The sequence below is a fragment of the Chelonia mydas genome, chromosome 2 (assembly GCF_015237465.2).
Source record: "Chelonia mydas isolate rCheMyd1 chromosome 2, rCheMyd1.pri.v2, whole genome shotgun sequence".
In the NCBI taxonomy this organism is placed as follows: Eukaryota; Metazoa; Chordata; order Testudines; family Cheloniidae; genus Chelonia; species Chelonia mydas.
In genome coordinates, this window is record NC_057850.1 from 91988863 (window position 1) to 92005154 (window position 16292).

Consider the following 16292-nt stretch of genomic DNA (forward strand, 5'->3'; position numbering starts at 1 on the left):
AAAGGATAACTGAATGATTAAAGACTGAGCTAAGGAACTGAAAAGCATAATATTTTATACACAAAGCACTACTTATCTTATGCTGTCCAAAAAGACCTTATTTTATAACATTAGCATATTTCTCAAATGCACACATGAAAAGCTGAACCATCATCACAGTCTGTCTCCATGTGATATTTCCAAATGCTTTTTATATATTTCATGGGTCAGTTTCTTTATGAAAATAGCCCTGCACATCAGCATCTAATCTGGCCTTTTGAAACCAATTCAATTTGTTACATTTGTTGGGGGGGGTGGGGGGTGGGAACAGATTTTCTTTATGTAGGACTGGCTATCATCTTTTTAATTTGTATAGAACTTTTTTTATTTTCCAGAGCTATACCATGAATGAAATAAAAAATGCTAACTTGCCCACTGTTAGGGCCAAAATATGGCCTCGCTAACATCTTGGCACTTGGACAAAGCCACAATTTAGCCCTCGATCACGAATACAGAATTTTTGAAAACACAAAATTATGTAGGCTACAAGTGTGCCTTAAGAAATTTTGGGAGCCTTATTTTAAAGCATTATTGAGAATTCAACAGAAAGAAGGTATAAGAACTTAAAAAGCAGCAGCAGAAATCCAGTCATTGAAAAAATGTTGGTACTTTAATTGACAATGTTTTCTATCTCCCTCAAGTAAAGAGTCATTTTGTATAAAGAGATTGTGGCCATTTCTATTGCTTTAAACACTCTGGGAAAAGAGTTCAATTTTCCACAGGCCTTGAAGACATACTGTAGCTGAAGCAATTTCATAGTATCAGAAGAGGTAAAATGAAAACTCTTCATCTTTCAACATTCAAAAGGGAACTCTTTTTGATGTTTTGTGAATAACCATGGTAAAGTTTCTAGTGGCATTTTTTAGGGATCGATCCCATTACTAATGAACTCATTTTTGCTTTCTGACTTCAATGCAAACAGAACTGGGCCCTAAACTAACTTTACATAAACATACAAAAGGTTTGAGTGCCTGCCCTTACATGTTCATTTAAAGAAGTGCAAGCACATTCTCAAGTAACTGAATTCTGATTTAATAATGTAGATACTTTAATAAGTACTCTAGGATACATTGTGGTTTTAGCACAAGCCCTTGAAAAGGGGCAGCCCAACCACGGATGGAAACACAATACGATCTCTGGTTTCCCCCAGGCTCCAGGAAAAAAGGAATCTGCACTAGCCCGGGATCTGGTGGAGATTACTTCCCACCCTGCAGCAACACAGTTGTGATGCTTGTGCATTGGGGGAGGCAGAATCAAATCACTGTCTATTCCTAATTTATGCTTATCGACACCTCTCACACTTGCATGGGAGGGTGAATAATGGCACACATAGGCTCTTCTGTCTTCCATGCTGCAACCTGCAATATGGGTAGTGCATGCAGGGAAACAAAGCTCTTCATACCTGCCCCCCAATTATTCCTCTGTGCTGGCATGTACCATGGGACACAATTGTACCCTCTAAAGGTATGTCTACATTTTGAAATTAGGTCGATTTTATAGAAGTCGATCTTTAGAAATCTCTTTTATACAGTCAATTGTGTATGTCCATAGTAAGCACATTAAGTTGAAGTACGTCCTCACTACCGTGGCTAGCATCGACTCATGGAGTGGTGCACTGTGGGTAGCTATTACATAGTTCCCACAGTCTCTGCTGCCAATTGGAATTCTGGGTTAAGCTCCCAATGCCTGATGGGGCAAACACATTGTCGTGGGTGGTTTTGGGTACATGTTGTTAGTTGCCCCTCCCTCAGTGAAAGCAACAGCGGACAATCATTTAGCACCTTTTTTTCTGTGCAGACGCCATACCATGGCAAGCATGGAGCCCGCTCAGCTCAGCTTACTGTCACTTCTGCTGTTGCATCCTGGGTGCTGCTGTCAGCAGAAGGAGCAGTACGACTGCTAACCATCATCCACTGCTTCAGCTACAACTGTGCTCTCCTGCTCTTGTAAATGAGCTCAGTCTCAATAGCAAACTTCTCCATGTTGTTGACATCCACCACTTCCGCTGCAACTCTGGTCTCCTGCAGACACCATACCATGGCAAGCATGGAGCCTGCTCAGCTCACTGCTGTTGTGAGCATTGTAAACACCTCACGCACTATCCTGGAGTACATGCAGAACCCAGCTAAGACATCAGCAAAAGGACAATTTTGATGAGGACATGGACACAGACATTTCTGAAAGCACAGGCTGTGGCAATTGGGACATCATGGTGGCAGTGGGGCTGGTTGATACAGTGGAATGCTGACTCTGGGCCCAGCAAACAAGCACAGACTGGTGGGACCGCGTAGTGTTGCAGGTATGGGATGATTCACCGTGGCTGAGAAACTTTTGCATGCGTAAGGCCACATTCCTGGAACTCTGAGTTGCTTTCCCCCGCCCTGAAGCGCAGGAATACCAAAATGAGAGCTGCCCTCACAGTTGAGAAGCAAGTGGTTATAGCCCTGTGGAAGCTTGCTATGCCTGACTGCTACCGATCAGTCAGGAATTTGTTTGGAGTGGGAAAATCTACCGTGGAGGGGCTGCTGTGATCCAATGCCATCACTGATGTTCTGTTATCAAGGGTAGTGACTCTGGGAAATGTGCAGGTCATAGTGGATGGCTCTGCTACAATGGGTTTCCCTAAGTGTGGTGGGGCGATTGATGGAATGCATATCCCTATCTTGGCACTGGACCACCTTGCCAACCAGTACATAAACCGCAAGGGGTACTTCTCAATGGTGCAGCAAGCACAGGTGGATCACAAGGGACATTTCACTGACATTAATGTGGGATGGCCAGGAAAGGTGCATGACGCTCACATCTTTAGGAACTCTGGGCTGTTTGAGCAGCTGCAAGAAGAGATTTACTTCCCAGACCAGAAAATTACTGTTAGTGATGTTGAAATGCCAATAGTTATTCTTGGGGACCCAGCCTACCCCTTGCTCCCCTGGGTCATGAAGCCATACACAGGCAGCCTGGACAGTAGTAAGAAGCAGCTCAACTATAGGCTGAGCAAGTGCAGAATGGTGGTAGAATGTGCCTTTGGATGTTTAAAAGCTCGCTGGTGCTGTTTGCTGACTAGGTCAGACCTCAGCGCAACCAACATTCCCACTGTTACTGCTGCTTGCTGTGTGTGCCATAATATCTGTGAGAGTAAGGGGGAGACATTTATGGTGGGGTGGGAGGTTGAGGCAAATCGCCTGGCATCCTATTTTGAGCAGCCAGACACCAGGGCAATTAGAGCACAGCAAGGCACGCTGTGCATCGGAGGCTTTGAAAACCAGTTTCATGATGAGCCAGGCCTTGGTGTGACAGTTGTGTGTATTTCTCCTTGATGCAAACTCTCCCCCTTTTTTGGTTTTTAATTCCCTGTAAGCTAACCACCCTCCCCCCTTCAAAATAAAGTAACTATTGTTTTGAACCATGCATTATTTCTTAATTTAAAAAAAAAAAAGAGAGAGAACTGACAAGGTAGCCTGGGTAGGGTGGGATGGGGGAGGAGGAAAGGACAAGGCCACATTGATTTGTAGTGTGGCTACTATAAGCAAAGTGTGTCAATGACAGCCTTCTATTGCTTGGGCCATCCTCTGGAGTGGCTGGGTGCCCGGAGCCTTCCCCTGCCCCACTGCATTCTTGGGCATCTGGGTGAGGAGAATATGGAACTTGGGGAGGAGGTCAGGCAGTCATACAATGGATGCAGTGGGGGTCTGTGCTCTTGTTGGATTTCCTATAGCTGCACCAGATGCTTCATCATGTCCGTTTGCTCCCCCATTAACCTTAGCATCATCTCCTGCCTCTGCTCTTCGCACTCACTTAATGCTTTCCTAGTCTCTAACACTGAATGCCTCCATGCATTCAGCTGTGCCCTATCAGTGTAGGAGGACTGCATGAGCTCAGAAAACATGTTATCGTGAGTGTGTGGTTTTTTGTTTTTTTTTTTCCCACCTTCTAATAGGCAATAACTTCAGGGACAGAGATGATAAGGGGAGCCTAGAAACATTTGCACATGCGGGGAGATAAAAAGGGAGAATAAAATTTAAGATACATTTCTGAGAACAAAAGGGAGACTCTTGCACAGTGAATCAAGCAAGTCACAGCAGACTGCACATGTGCTTTAGGTACAAGGTTGCATTTTGCCTTTTATATTTAGCGCTTGACAGTATGGTGACACATTACATACAGCTGGGCAACAGAATTTGGTTTCCATGCAGCAGCCATGGTAAGGCAAAGGGTACGTGGGGTTGGCTTCTTATGCATAACATGTGGGAATGGTTTCAAACTGCAGCGCCATCCTTTTCCATAGCAAGCAATGGTTTGGCCTTCACATTTAAAAGGAGGGGCTGTGGATTTTGGGTGGATGTGCAGCACACACCTCCCCCCCATCCCATCTCTGGGATGATCCCTTTTAGCCAAGCACAAACAGACCAGCACGAACAGGGTCCTTTTACTGTTCCCTTACAAAACTTCCCCTATTTCAACCAGGTGACCATGAATGATATCACTCTCCTGAGGCTAACACAGAAAGATATAGACCGAATGTTGCTAGAATATGACCAAAACCCAGGACCATTCGCTGCCATGCTTTGTGCTTCAATGAGTCCAGAATACTTTCAGTGTACCTCCAGGAGAGCTTCATGGAGAAGTCCCTGGAGAATTCCTACTCCATCTCCAGACATGTGAACAGACTTCCAGTAGCTATACTGGCCACAAATGCATCCCAATGCTTCGGGGGCAAATCAAACATTAAACACTATTGCTTTTTTAAACCCTGTAGTGTAGTTACAAATGTGCACTCAACAGAGGTTCCTTCTCCAGCTTCAGGCTTGGGGATCCAGCATTTGGAGGGTATTGGCTCCAGGGTGATGAAAAGGTCCTGGCTACCGGGGAGAATGGATTCACCGCTTGCTGGCTGCACATTATCCTCTTCCTCATCCACAAAATCCTCCTCCCTGTCACATGAGACTCTCCCCCTTGCAGGTGTCCACAGACAGTGGTAGGGTAGTGGTAGGGGCCCCCTCCTACAATGGCATGTAGCTGATCATAGAAGTGGCATGTATGTGGCTCTGATCTGGAGTGACCATTAGCCTACCAAAAGACAAAGGAGGCAAGCCTGAGCTCCTTAACTTTCACGCATCCTGCTGTGTGTCCCTGTTGTAGCCTCTCTCCAACATGCCCAGTGAGATTTTTGGCAAATATATTGTCATTTCTTCTTTTTGATCAGAGTTCTGCCTGCACAGATGCTTCTCCCCATACAGCATTCAGATCCAGTGTCTCCTTTTCGGTCCATGCTGAAGCTCGTTTGCAGTTATGTGGGGACTGCACGGTCACCTGTGTTGCTGAGTTCGCCATGCTGACCAAACAGCAAATTAAATTCAAAAGTTCCCAAGGCTTTTCCTGTGTACCTGGCTAGTGCATCGGAGTTCAAAGTGCTGTCCAGAGCAGTCACAATGGAGCACTCTGGGATAGCTCCCAAAGGCCAATACTGTCAATTTGAATCCGCACTACCCCAAATTCGACCAAGCAAGGTCGATTTTAGTGCTACTCCCCTCACCGGGGAGGAGTACAAAAGTCAATTTGAAGAGCCCTTTAAGCCGACAGAACGGGGTTGGTTGTGTGGATGCAGTCATTTTAAAATCTACCTAACATGGCTAAATTCGACCTAACCCCATAGTGTAGACCAGGCCTCAGAGTGTATATGTGAATTTATTTCTAAACATAACTTGCTACACATTGTAATATTTATATTTCAGATCTGATTAAATATTTTGTTATATATATACTACAAAATATTGAGATTTTATTTATATACACACAAAATAATATAACACTAGGAAACATGACCCCTCTTTCTCCCACTCTGGTTTTTCGGTCTTGTTTCCTAGTGCTCTATTTTGTGAATAAAGACCATACATAATATCTGTCCTGTGATGCCTGGCTATCTTCTGGATAAAATTCAGGGTGCTGCTTATCTACAAATCACTGAGAAATTACCACTGGTTCAGTACATGTTCACATATCTCATCTTTTAATATATCACAACATTTTCATTGGATTGGAACTCTTAAGCTAATTTTCCCCCAAGGTGAGAGTCTAGGGGACTGGGACGCCAAAGCATTTTATGTAGTATCCAAACCTGTGACCATACCAAAAATACATGTCAACCTCAACTTGAGTACACTGAGAAAATGCTGTATGACACACCTCTTTGCCTAGGGTTTTGTTTTGTTTTTTTGGTTAACTTTTTTTTCCTGAGATCTAAACCTGGTAAATTTCAATATTTCTTTAAATTATTGATTTTTTTCTCAATCATGTTTCTACCAGCTTCTACTAGTATCCCTGGAATTCAATCTATTGGCAGGATTTCCATAGACTCATAGTTTTATTTATATTTTTAAGGCCAGGAGGGAGCATTATTATGATCCAAGATCAAAGAACGTCACCTAATACTTTCCCCATCAAGCCCATAACTTCTGTTTCAAATATAGCATCTCTTTTAGAAAGACATTCAGTCTTCACTTAAACACTGCAAGTGATGGAGAATCCACCATATCCTTAGCTAAGCTGTTCCAACAATTAATTACCTTCACATTTTCCAGTCTCCATTCTGTAAAGTGGCTGTGTTGGAAAGGTATGCTGGCACCCTATGCTATATTTGGGCAATTTTATTGCTTGCAGTGTAGAGGACTTAAAGACTGCAGATTGTATTGTGGTAGGTGCTATATAAATACCTGCAAAGAATGAATAAATTAAATATGGTCTATACAATCTATATGACTGAGGGGGAAAAAGGTGATGGTGCCATTTTACATTTAGGGTTGTTACTCATTTTTAATACATTTGTAGAAATAAAATGTTCAGTTGACATGACCATGAGGAATCTAACTTCAAGGTAAAATGACCTAACAATTGTTATCCACACCAAAAGTAAAATCCCTGCAAGCTGTATGGAAACTTTTGAAAGAAACAACAATAAAGGTTCAACTTAAATGTATATTCCAAATTAAAAAAAACATACTAAGAGAACCAAAAAAAGAGCCCCCATGGCTAAACAACAAAGTAAAAGAAGAAGTGGGAGGCAAAAATGCCTCCTTTAAAAAGTGGATATTAAATCCTAGTGAGAAAAATAGGAAGGAGCATAAATTCTGGCAAATGCAGAGTAAAAATATAATTAGGAAGGCCCAAAAAGAATTTGAAGCACAGCTAGCTAAAGACTCAATTTTTTTTTTTTTTTTTTTTTTTGCAATTACTTTAAGTACATCAGAAGCAGGAAGCCTGCTAAACAACCAGTGGGGTCGCTGGACAATCGAGATGCTCTGGGAGCACTGAAGGATAAGGCCACTGTGGCAAAACTAAATGAATTCTTTGCGTCGGTCTTCATGGTTGAGGATTTGAGGGAGACTCCCAAACCTGAGCCGTTCTTTTTAGGTGAAAAATCTGAGGAACTGTCCCAGATTGAGGTGGTGTTAGAGGAGGTTTTGGAACAAATTGAAAAACTAAACAGTAATAAGTCACTAGGACTAGATGATATTCAACAAGAGTTCTGAAGGAACTCAAATGTGAAATTGCAGGACTATGAACTGTAGTCTGTAACCAATCATTTAAATCTGCTTCTGTACCAAATAACTGGAGGATAGCTAATGTGATGTCAATTTTTAAAAAGGGCACCAGAGGTGACCCCGCCAATTACAGGCTTGTAAGCCTGACTTCAGTACCGGGCAAACTGGTTGAAACTATAGTAAGGAACAATTGTCAGACATATAGATGAACATAATTTGTTTGGGAATAGTCAACATGGTTTTAGTAAAGGGAAATCTTGCCTCTCAAATCTATTAGAATTCTTTGAGGGGGTCAACAAGCATGTGGACAAGGGGGATCCAGTGGATATAGTGTACTTAGCTTTTAAGAAAGCCTTTGACAAGGTCCGTCATCAAAGGCTCTTAAGCAAAGTAAGCTGTCATGGGATAAGAGGGAAGGTCCTCTCATGACTGGGAACTGGTTAAAAGATGGGAAACAAAGGGTAGGAATAAATGGTCAGCTCTCAGAATAGAGAGAGGTGTCCCCCACGGATCTGTATTGGGTCCAGTCCTAGCCAATATATTCATAAATGATCTGGAAAAAGAGGTAAATAGTGGGGTGGCAAAATTTGCAGATACAAAAGTACTCAAGATGGTTAAATCCCAGGCAGACTGCAAAGAGCTACAAAAGGATCTCAAAACTGGGTGACTTGGCAACAAAAAAAATTAGCTGTTACCACTCAAGAAAGAAATCTTGGAGTCATTACAGATAGTTCTCTGAAAACGTCCACTCCAGTCAAAAAAGCAAACAGAATGTTGAATTATTAAGAAAGGGATAGATATTAAGACAGGAAGTATCATATTGCCTCTATATCAATCCTTGGTACACCCATATCTTGAATACTGTGTGCAGATGTGGTCGCCTCATCTCAAAAAATATATTTTGGAATTGGAAAAGGTTCAGAAAAGGGCAACAAAAATGATCAGAGGTATGGAGCATCTGCCATATGAGGAGAGATTAATAAGACTAGGACTTTTCAGCTTGGTGGGGGGGGGGGTGGGAAGATGACTAAGGGGGGATATGATAGAGGTCTATAAAATCATAATTGGTGTGGAGAAAGTAAATAAATGTTATTTACTCCTTCTCATAACATAAGAACTAGGGGTCACCAAATGAAATTAATAGGCAGCAGGTTTAAAAGAAACAAAAGGAAATATTTTTTCACACAACGTACAGTCAACCTGTGGAACTCTTTGCCAGATGATGTTGTAAAGGCCAAGACTATAACAGGGTTAAAAAAAGAACTAGATAAATTCATGGAGGATAGGTCCATCAATGGCTATTAGCCAGGATGCGCAGGGATGGTGTCCCTAGCCTTTGTTTACCAGAAACTGGAAATGTGTAACAAGGGATGCATCACTTGATGATTACCTGTTCTGTTCATTCCCTCTGGGGCACCTGGCATTGGCCACTGTCAGAAGACAGGATACTGGGCTAGATGGACCTTTGATCTGACCCAGTATGGCTGTTCTTATGTTCTTATCTTATTTACCCAGAGCAGCATGAAGTAAGCTGATCCTTAAGGGAATTAGGAAACAATGGAACAAAGTTGATTTAGCAGAGGAATTTTAGCCTTGCTAGAATTGAATTACCCTAATAATGAATGCATAGGGCCAACACTTCTTGACACCGAAGTCAAATATTGTGTTGCTATTGACTTTTGAATGGGAATTGGATTTGGCTCCTAGCATGCAATAATTCCATACCAAACACACACACATTTTTAAGTTACAATGTCAAACATTCAAATATTAGAAAATGCCAAAATTAAAGTTGCCTCTGCAAAAAGAGTTTGTGAGTAAATAATTAGACTGTATCATAATGTACAAGGGGGCAGAATTGAAGTTGTTTGGGCAACCTTAATTCTAGCATTTCTTAACTTGATTTTGCATCCTTAAATACAAACCAAAAAAAAAATGCAGATTTTTAAAATTTCTTATGAGATTTAAAAAAAGAAAAATCAGTTGGGTAACAACTTCCCACATGGGTCATTAGCAGGGTTTGATTTACCTCTTCACCTAAATGAGTAGTAACTCAATCAACTGATAGAAATAGGATGTTATGCTCCATGTACATCAGTCATTTGACGGTGAAATGACGCACATTTTGCCAGTTGGTCACACAGTTATTCGCTAGACACCAGCACAATGCTGAGAATCTGGATTCCTGGATTCTATTCCTGGTTCATAGAGAAGAGGGATGCAGTGATTAGAGAACAGAGTGAGAGTTAGGGGTCTTGAATGCTTTTTGTTAATGAAGCTTTCATTTATTTAGCCCTTATCATTTGTGTCTTTCAAAGGAACTATGTAGGAGTAATCCCATTCTACAGATACCATAGCTAGTTGCATATATTTGTCATATTCATTTCAATAGGCAATATGCTTAAAGGAATGACATATGAGTCTGCCATATTAGAAACTTGGGTTGTATTTCCAGTTCTACCCAGTGCAAGGTCTTCTGCAAGCTCTCTGATCCTCAGTTACTTTCTCTGTAAAATGGGGAACGTGATGTTTGCCTTATTCCTAAGCTAGGGGCACGAGCCAAGGGTTGTGATTAATGCTAGTAACCTGGGGTCTTGGCTCCAAGTCCAGTGCCTCCTCTTCTAGGCTAAAGAGTATTTTCTTGGGATAAAAGTGTTTGGAGAAATAGCAGTAAGTGGAGGAGGAGGTAATATTTGGTTGAATTGTTCTCTTGGCTAGAGCTCTAGCTTTGTGTGTTGTAGGTATTCACTAAGGGAGGCTGTATGGGGGTCTGGGAACAAGGTACAGTGCAGTTGGAACATTCACAAAATGAAGGGACAAGTGTGGAACAAGTTCTACGGCACATGTGGAAATGAGATTTTTCTCTGGCATATAATCCTGACAGAGATGCGTGGTCTTTCTTGGGGACAGACTGAATCTCTCCAGTCTCAGCATTGCCCCTTTATAAATTTCAAATTTCTGTATCAAACCACATAAGCTGTAAAGAGGTTTGCAAATATTGCACTAATCACATTCTTGGTAATGGCCAAACATTTTTTTGATCAAACCTAATAAAATTAAGTCAGATTGAACTTGAGACAGAGACTACGCATGGAAAATGTCAGCCCAAATAGTTAAAATTTATTAAAGTTACAAGCAACTGAAAACACAGCATTAAAATGAAAAGTGATCGGCAACCTTAACTATAGGCTTCAATCCAGCTCCAACTGTTAAACATAGCACATATATTGACTTTTTATTGAATATAAGAGAATATCAAGGTTTATTGATCTTGGTCAATATTTACCACTTGGGTCATAAATTCTCAGTAGTCACTGAAATAGGAGGTCATTATTGTGAGAATTTCTGAAAACTCTAAACATTGGTCTGCACAGATATGAAATCAATACTGCATTTCATAGAATATCCGACATCACTAAAAATAGTTTAAATTGCAGTTCTAATAATAATCCAAATGTACTGATTTGTTTTAACCTCTTCTATTATGTATGGCTCTCCTCAATGTATGTTGATACCCCAAGTGATATTAAACTCTTTCCACTCCTCCCTTAATTAAAAATGTCTCCATGCATGGATTTCATTGTCCATTAGTTGGCCATAAGTCTGATGAATTAATTAAATGTCAGAAAAGGCAATAAAAACAGAGCTCTATAGGCACACATACACCACATTATCTGTCTGGTTCAATCATGTACAACAGATATAAGCCAAAGTTTTTAAAATACATCTCTCCAATCATTCTTGGTTGAGTCCACAGACAGAATTCTGTATTTAGTTATACTATTGTGACTCTTAACACTATTGTGACACTGAAACTAAGTGAATTTTTGCATAGGAGCAGAATTTGTCTCCAAGTTATCATATATTATAGTGGTGAAATAATAACCCATATGTCTCATAGTACAATGATGTTTAAAGTTCAACACACTGGTATACATTTTGCATTGAAATGATGTATTTTCAACTATTAAATACCTCTTCTTTTTTCCTGCTTGTTTTCTTTAGTCCAGTCTAACCTCAGAAATGTTGTACATGAAAGAAAATCAAAATACCCTACCAATATTCTTGGAAATTTTACTTCTGGCTAATAGCGGGTTTACAAAGGAAAGCTCAGTTAGAATATATTTATGGTATACTGTATTAATGTTTGAAAAATCTTGTTTTTCGGGCAAGCACCATTTTACATGTGAGATCTAATAAAAACACAGCAATAACTTTCTGCAGCCTGAAAGGCATTTTGATTGTCAGATATAGGATTATAAAGTGAAATAGGATCAGATATGTGCATGTACAGCATAGAAGGCTAAAAAATTTCTTATTGCTGCAGTAGGATGCTGAATTGTGGAACAGATAACACTTCTAAGTGTTTCTTCAAGACAGCAGGAAGCTTTTTCTCTCATTTCTGTAGAGTCACAGAAATTGTGAACACATTAAAAGAAAATCTCCTGGATGACTATGGAGTAGATGTTTTCATAAACTGTCAGGAGAGAATGCCTTTCAGGACACAGATTGATAATCAGCAGGAGAATTCTAACATGCAAGGTATACAAAACAAGTGTAGTCAATGACTCCATCAGGTGAATCAGAGTAAATAAAGTCAAGTTTCTAACAATTACAAGATTCCGAGTAAGTTTTGAGAAAAGAGTACAGAAGCAGAGCTCGGCTACCGAAGGGTTTTTTAGTGGCTTCTGGTTTTGCCTTTATAGATCTTTCAGATGTATACTAGAGGCATTCAGTTAAACATTTTTGCATTTGATTGGTACAGATAATGAAGAAAAAAATATCACAAACATACCTGAGACCTCCGGGCCCTCCTAGTCTTAAAGCAATGAGTAGTATAAAATCAGATTAAACATCTGATGAAGAAAAGGAAGGAGTTCTCTTTTAACTTCTCAGCCTCCTCCTCAGAAAATTTTAGAAGTTACAGCTTCCTGCCAGTAAGACACTTGTGCTTTTAGTTTTGAAAACTCACAGTATGTCACTGCTTACTGCGTGCTATTTTCAGTGCCGGAAGTAAAAGTATGAACACAGGCACTTTTGTGCTAAACATCATAAGGCCCCTCTGAAGTTCACTGAGAGTCCAGAATTAAAATGCAGACGGATCCAGCAAGCAAAATACAAGCTTATTATTTTCTATTTTCTAGTGGAAAATAAAGTACTTCTTGGCATGTAACCGAAGTGGTAAGAAGGTAATTCATCTTGTGTGAGAGTATTTTGCAAATGAAAGGGACATGCCCTCTGTTTAGGGAGTAATCAGGGAAGCAAATGATAAATTTAGAGCAGTCACAAAAATTATATAAAAGAGGAGAGGGTTTCAGCAGTCTGTGTTTTTGCTCTCCAGCAATGACTTTTCCGAATCTTTTCCTTGTTTCTGAATAGAAATGATACTGTGAGAGAACCATATCCATAGTATAGCTTTGTCTTGCCTCATGTTTTCTGACACTTTATGAAATGTCTCATTTTATCTTCCTTGTAACTGACTAATAAAGCTAATTTTGATGCTTAGTTTTCACAAAAAATCCCAAAACAAACCCTAGTCTGCCATAATAGAGAATATAAAATGATTATAATTTGGGCTGTCAAATTATTTTAAAAGATAATTGCACTTAATTGCGAGATTAAAAATATAGTAGTGATTAAATCAGTTTTAATTGTACTATACCAATTTCAATTTATTCATGTTTTTGGATTTATTCTACATTTTTCAAATATACTGATGTCATGGTAGGGGACTACTGTACAGCACCTAACTAGGAAAGCATGAGGCTTTTCTTAAATCAACTAACAAAATCATCCAAAGCACGGGACTTGGTGTTTGTGGGGTATTCTAACTACACAGACAGCTGGTACGGCAGGGTAGATTATCCAAACAAGTTCTTGGAATGCATTGGAGATCACTTTCTCCATCATTTGTAATACAAAGAAAAAAAGTTACTATGGGAGAGGCTCTTCCTCCTATTTGTCAGAATCAAATCTAGAACTAGTTGAGAATTTGAGGGTGGAAGGCAGCTTGCGTGAAAGTGATCATGAAATGATAGTGTTAATGATGCTGAGGTATGGTAAGAGGGAAAACAGCAGAATACAGACAATGGACTTCATGGATGCAGACTTCAGAAAACTCAGAGAATTGGTAAGTTCCTATGTGAATCAAGTCTAAAGAAAAAGGTTCAGGAGTTTTTATAAAGAGACATATTATTGAGGGAATAAGAGCAAACTATCTCAATGTGTAAGAAAGTTAGGTTATATGGTAAGAGACCACTCTGGCTTCACCAGGAGATCTTCAGCCATCTGAAACACAAAAAAGTTATACAAAAAAATGGAAACTAGGTCAAATTATGAAGGATGAATATAAGGAAACCCACCACCACAAGCATGTAGGGACAAAATTAGAAAGGCCAAGGCACAAAATGAGATTAAATTAGCTAGGGACATAAAAGGTAACAAGAAAACATTTTACAAATACATTAGAAGCAAGAAGAAGCCTAAGGGCAGGGTAGGCCATTAATATGAGGAGAGAAAGACGATAACAGAAAACATAGCAATAGCCAAAGTGTTAAATGCCTTTTTTTGTTTTGTTTGTTTTTTCACCAAAAACTTTAGCAGTGATCATATGATAGTGCAGTGAACATCAGTTTAAAAGGGGTAGAATCTGAAGCTGAAATAGGGAAGGAACAAGTTAAAAATTATTTAGACAAGTTAGATATGTTCAACTAGGCAGGGCCTGATAAAATACTTCCTAGAATACTTAAGGACCTGTCTGAAGAGATCTCTGAGCCATTACTGATTATCTATGAGAAATTGTGGAGGACAGGAGAGATCCCAGAGAACTGGAAAAGGGCAAATATAGTACTCTATATATAGAAAGAGGGAATAAGGACAACCCAGGGAATTTATTGGTACCCATAAACATAATGGAGCAAATAATCAATTTGTAATCACCTAGAAGATAAGGTAATAAGTAACAGTCAACATGGTCTTGTAAAGAACAAATCACGTCAAACCAATCAAATATCCTTCTTTGACAAGGGTAACAAGCCTTGTGGATGTGGGGGAAGCAATAGATGTGTTTTTTCTCAACTTTAGAAAGGTTTTTGATACTGTCTCACTTGAACTTCTCATAAACAAACTAGGGAAATACAGCCTAGATGAACCTACAATAATGTGGATGCACAGCTGGTTCGAAAACTGTACTCAGTAGTTATCAATGACTCACAATCAAGGTGAGTCTCTAGCTCTATTCAATACCTGCATCAATGATTTGGATAATGACAGAGTACACTCACAGAGCTTGTCGATGATACCAAGTTTGGAAGGTTGCAAGGGCTTTGGAGGACAGGATTAGAATTCAAAATGATCTTAAACTTGAGAAATGGTCTGAAATAAGTAAGATGAAATTCAGTAAGGACAAGTACAAAGTACTACACATAGGAAGGACTAATCAATTGCACCAGTATAAAATAGGAAATGATGCCTGGGAAGGAGTATTTCAGAAAAAGATCTGGGGGTCAGGTAACCAGATGTCCTGATTTTTATAGGGACAGTCCCGATATTTGGGCTTCGTCTTGTATAGGTGCTTATTACCCCCCGCACCCTATCCCAATTTTTCACATTTACTATCTGATCATCGTATCTGGGGTTATATGGATCACAAACTAAAATAAACATGAGTCAACAATGTCATACTATTTGCCCCCCCCCCCCCCCAAAAAAAAAAAAAAAAAAAAAAAAAAAGCAAACATCATTCTAGGATGTTTTAGCAGGAATGCTATAAATACAGATTAGGCCTCAACTGGAGTACTGCGTCCAGTTCTGGGCACCACACTTCAGGAAAGATGTGGGCAAATTGGAGAAAGTCTCAAGGAGAGCCACAAAAAATGATCAGAGATCTAGAAAACATGACCAACAAAGGAAGGATTGAAAAAAATGGATTTGTTTAGTCTGAATAAGAAAAGACTGAGGGGGGGGGGGGGGGAAATATAACAGTCTTCAAGTACGTTATAAAGAGGAGGGTAATAAATTGTACTTCTTGTCCACTGGGAACAGGACAAGAAGTAATGATCTTAAACCACAGCAAGGGAGATAAAGGTTAGACATTAGGCAAAACTTCCTTATTGTTAACCATTGGAATCAATTACAGAAAAAAATTGTGGAATGTCATTCATGTTATGTTTTTAAGGGCAGGTTAGACAAACAGCTGTCAGGGATGGTCTAGATAATACTTAGTCCTGTCTCAATGCAGGAGACTGGACTATATGATCTATCAAGGTCCCTTGCTGTCCTACGTGTCTATAATTTCTATGACTGTCTAATTTGACCCATGTAGTTATTTGGGCATTTGATGCACTGGATGAGGTACACCAAATGTTGTGGCAGGCATGCGTCAGATGCATAAATCTTGAAAGGTGTGTAGCAGGGGGTACTAATCATCATAGCAGTGGAGATTAGGGCTGTCAATTAATTGCAGTTAACTCCCACAATTAAGTTAAAAAAATCAATTCAAAAATGAATCCTGATTAATCACATTGTTAAACAATAGACTATGAATTAAAATGTATTTTTTTGGATGTTTTCTACATTGTCAAATATATTGATTTCAATTACAACACAGAATACAACGTATACAGTGTTCACTTTATATTTATTTTTGATTACAAATATTTGCACTGTAAAAAAAAACAAAAAATTGTATTTTTCAATTCACCTAATACAAGCACT

The 16292-nt window shown here is 39.6% G+C and overlaps 1 protein-coding gene and 1 long non-coding RNA gene across 8 annotated transcripts in view; one reads left to right on the forward strand and one right to left on the reverse strand.

The window, feature by feature from the left end:
* Positions 1–16292, reverse strand: part of CDH19 (cadherin 19) — a 177502-nt gene that overhangs the window by 95597 nt on the left and 65613 nt on the right. The window contains exon 1 of one of the 6 annotated variants that reach the window (XM_007066709.4): positions 12373–12529. The exons of the other annotated variants lie outside the window; for them this stretch is intronic. The gene's annotated coding sequence lies outside the window, so the exon portion shown is untranslated. Of the gene's footprint in view, positions 1–12372; positions 12530–16292 lie in introns of those variants that run through there. 6 annotated transcript variants of the gene reach the window in all.
* LOC122464504 overlaps positions 1–16292 on the forward strand; it is a 51451-nt gene that overhangs the window by 3410 nt on the left and 31749 nt on the right. The gene's annotated exons all lie outside the window — the stretch shown is intronic.